The following is a 3,857-nucleotide window of genomic DNA, read 5'->3' as shown; positions in this document are numbered from 1 at the left end:
CGTAGACTGGGAGCATTTTAGAACTAGGAGGTCCTTAGAGAACTTCTGTTTTCACAGTCTCATTTCATGAGGAAGGAAACCGAGGCTCAGAGAGGTCGGGTTGACTTGTTCAAGTTCTCTCATTACGTTAGCATCCTTACCAGGTTTCAGAACCTAAGTATCCGGACTTCCTTGCCAGGACACGACTCTGAGCATGATACTGCCAGAAAGCAGGAGAAGTAGAACTTATAATATAGGCATTTTTTTCGTCCGTTAGAAAACAGTACGGCTATTACCATTGTAATCTTCAGTGTCTCACTTTGCTTGTGCAGTTCTCACGCTATTACCTAGAGTTCACATATAGCTCAGTCCAAATGGTAAATTTAAAGAGTCACTTTTACCCTCTTCAATCCTGGAGGTTGAGCTGAGTTAATAGAAGCAGGCTGGGCACAGTCAGCCACAGCAGGCCGATGTGAGGCCAGAGACTGTGGCCTCCGAGGAGCAGGTCGAGATTGAGGTTTGTCCCAGGCAGAAAACGGCAGAGGTATCAACTTGACCTTCCCAGGAGGCGGCAGCTCATACTGGGATGGAGATGGACACTCTTTCTCAGCTCTGCTGTCTGGTTTCTGGGCTTCGACTTGAGTTTTCTCAGGACTCTTACCCTCAGGTGGGGTATGCCTCCATGGCTGGATAGCTGGGGGTGTTTAGGGTTGCTTGAATTTCCCAAGACCCGACAGGAAGAGAGCCCAGTTTTCTTATCATTCTTCTCCCCCAGTGCATGAAAAACTTTCACAGACTGCAGCATGCGCATGCCTCGGGAGGTTCGAGGCTTTTTAAAGCTCTCTTGGATAAGCTCAGTTTGCTGTTTCTTTTGCTTCGTCTGGGGAATTGTTGGCCTCTCTTCTGCCTTTACTTTGTTCCCTGACTGCTTATTCTCTTCAGCCTTCTTCCTTCCTCTGGTCCTTGTGGTCCTTTCCTGCCCATGGCTCTTCGTTTTGCTGATCTTTCTGGATGCAGCTTTCTGAGGTTTGCCTTTAGAATGCCTGGCCGTGTTCACAGGAGCGCTGTCACTGACTGCAGCATGGCATAGAAGCACTTCTTCCCCTAACAGGCACTCTGGATTCTTTGGCTGGATTTTGGCCTTCGGAGCAGCACTGATAGGCTCAGAGGCTTTATGTTTGTTCTTCCTGGGTTGAGCAGAGGGAACCTTTATGACACTTGGCTTTTCCTGCACCTGATTCACCTTAATGTCTCTGGTGTCTTTGGCTTTGATCACGTTGGGACCTTTGGATTGATCAAGATCTTTCAAAGAATAAAAGAGCTGGGGGAGGTGAATATCCTCTGCCAGTGTAGTAACGTCTGCAAAACCACTGCTAGATTCCATCCCATTTTCAAGTGTCCCTACGTCCTCAAGACTCAGGCTGTTCTTTCCCCGATCAGCATTTTCAGAAGCAGGCTGCTCCTCTTGGCTGAGGGGATGCATCAGTGCAGGCCAGGAGCTGGTGAATATCAGGGATTTCTAAAGGGAGTAGTGGAGGCTCTTGGTTTTCTCTTGGGATCTGGTAGGCATCCAGAGGCTTTGAAAGCTTGGTTTTAATATCCTCCAAGTGCTCACTCTCTATTTGTCCCTGGCTTGGAGCTGGAGGCAGGGCCAGGAGACTACTGGCACTCTGGACTGGAGCTGTCCCTGAAATGTCCCCAAGTTCAGGTGGTGGGTTACTCTCAAGTATCTGAATATTTCTGCTCCTGCAGGACCTGGGGAGTTCTTGAGTTTGTGTCACACAAGATGTCTGGCTTGGAGGTTGCAGTACCAGGGAATTTTTCATCACCAGGGAAGTCTCCATCCCTACAAAGGAATCCAGGTAGAAGTCAGTCCCTGGTAAGTGAGATGCTCCCCCTAAACACCAACACAGCAATCATGTACCTTTCAAGGTACATGATTGCTGTGTTGGTGTTTAGGGGCAAGATGGGCAAGGCATTTCTAGTAACTCTTCTTAAGGATCACGGACAGTGCCCTATGCTACGAGATAAGGGGTGACTGTTGGAATTCTTACTGGTGATCATTTCATGTCGCCGATTCTTGGCTTTCTTTGTATTTCAGAGGATTGTTAAAAGTCAAATAAAAAATGAGTCTTATTTTTTAAAGAAATGAAATGTTTCACAAAGCCTAGCATTCTCATATAGAGTCCTTTCAATTCTCCCCACTTTCCTGAGAGGCTAAGAACACTTCACACCATGAACTAGGAGAGGGAGTAGAGCCCTTCCTGATGAAATATATAAACAAAGACAGAGTCTTAGCCTGCTTGCTCTGGACAGGATCCCGGACCACAAGGTCTTAAACCCTGGTATAAATTAGGGAAGTGAGGACAGTTAAACTGGCACTATGATAACAAGAGTTCTGAACACCTTCCAAAGAGACTGTAGCAGTAGATCAGGGAAGGGAGTGATACAGTGTGGTAGTACAGGGGGAATGATCGGCTACAGCAGTGAAAAATGTGGTACCTGTTGGTATGCTCTCGGGGTTCTTGTACATGCAGCATAGATGACCTTTAGAGTGTCCCTCCCACCTTCCCACCTGAATTAGGTGTTCTTTTTTAAAATTTATTTTTATTTATTTATTATTTGAACTTATTTATTTTATGTATGAATTTGTTTGGCTGCACTGGGTCTTCATTGCTGTGCACGGGCTTTCTCTAGTTGCGGCTAGCGGGGGCTACTCTTGGTTGCGGTGTGCGGGCTTCTCATCGCGGTGGCTTCTCTTGCTGCGGAGCACGGGCTCTAGGCGCGTGGGCTTCAGTAGATGTGGCTCACGGGCTCTAGAATGCAGGCTCAGTAGTTGTGGCACATGGGCTTAGTTGGTCCACGGCCTGGGGGATCTTCCCTGACTAGGGCTCAAACCCGTGTCCCCTGCATTGGCAGGCGGATTCTTAACCACTGCGCCACCAGGGAAGCCCTAGGTGTTCTTATATAGAATCTAAAACCAGAGAGCCCTGAGCGAAGGTAGTGGTTATTAAAGGCTCAGGATCTAAATTCTACCTGTCTGTACACCACTTCCCAGCTATAGATTTGACCCCATTTTTGAATGCTGACCTCATCGTTCAACTTCCTTGCTGTTTGTACTCACCTTGAAAACTTGTTTCTGTGATGGGTTGAGCAGACACAGGGTAGTAGATTCCAGAGGTGGTAGCTGGTGGTTGGATATTTGTGGGCTGAATCTCCTTTGGTAGCATAACCACTTCTGGTTGCACAGAGGCCCTACTTCCTGTGTATGACACAGAGCCATAGGATTGCAGGCAGGAGCCAAGTTGTCCATACAGTAAAGACCCCAATGTGCCTTGGTTATAGTAGCATACCTGGCTTCCTTCCTGGTAGGGAAGTGACGGGCTGTGTCCCTGGTTTGGAATCTGAGATGGTGTTCCCTGAGCAAGCCTGGCAGAAAGTGATGGATATAGAGGGACCGTGTTATTGGTGTCTGCAGTTTATCATACTGGGCTGCCATAAACATGGAGGAAGCAGCTGTGTGCTGGTCAGTGACTGCCAGAGTCAAGTCTCCGAGTGAAGGAGAATTCTTTTCAGTGCTTCCTGTGATGTCCCAGTCAAGAACACCTGGATAGGAAGCAGCTGAAGTGGAGATCTGGCTCTGGTCAGTAACTCCAGATAACATAGTTGTGCTAGACTGTTGGTGAAGGTAGGCGCTACCCATGAGTGTCTGGAAAGAGGTACCAGTAGCTGATGCCGAACTGACGGCAGGAGCAGAGACTCTGGAGAAGTTGCAGACACTTCCTGTTAGGGAAGGTGCATTGCTCACCCCAGGAGGAGAGTGCTGCAGAGAATTCAGAGTTCCAAGCAGAGATGGATTTTGGAAATTTTCTGTAAGA

General features: G+C 47.9%; 1 pseudogene; it reads right to left on the bottom strand.

Moving 5' to 3' along the window:
- Nucleotides 1-380: 380 nt before the first annotated feature.
- LOC114887279 lies at nucleotides 381-3,850 on the bottom strand (annotated as a pseudogene).
- Between the last annotated feature and the right edge of the window lie 7 nt (nucleotides 3,851-3,857).

Source organism: Monodon monoceros, unplaced genomic scaffold (genome assembly GCF_005190385.1).
Source record: "Monodon monoceros isolate NGI ecotype Baffin Bay Population unplaced genomic scaffold, NGI_Narwhal_1 Contig1470_ctg1, whole genome shotgun sequence".
Lineage (NCBI taxonomy): Eukaryota > Metazoa > Chordata > Mammalia > Artiodactyla > Monodontidae > Monodon > Monodon monoceros.
Note: the sequence above shows the minus strand (reverse complement) of the source record. Positions and strands in the feature narration are given on the sequence as shown.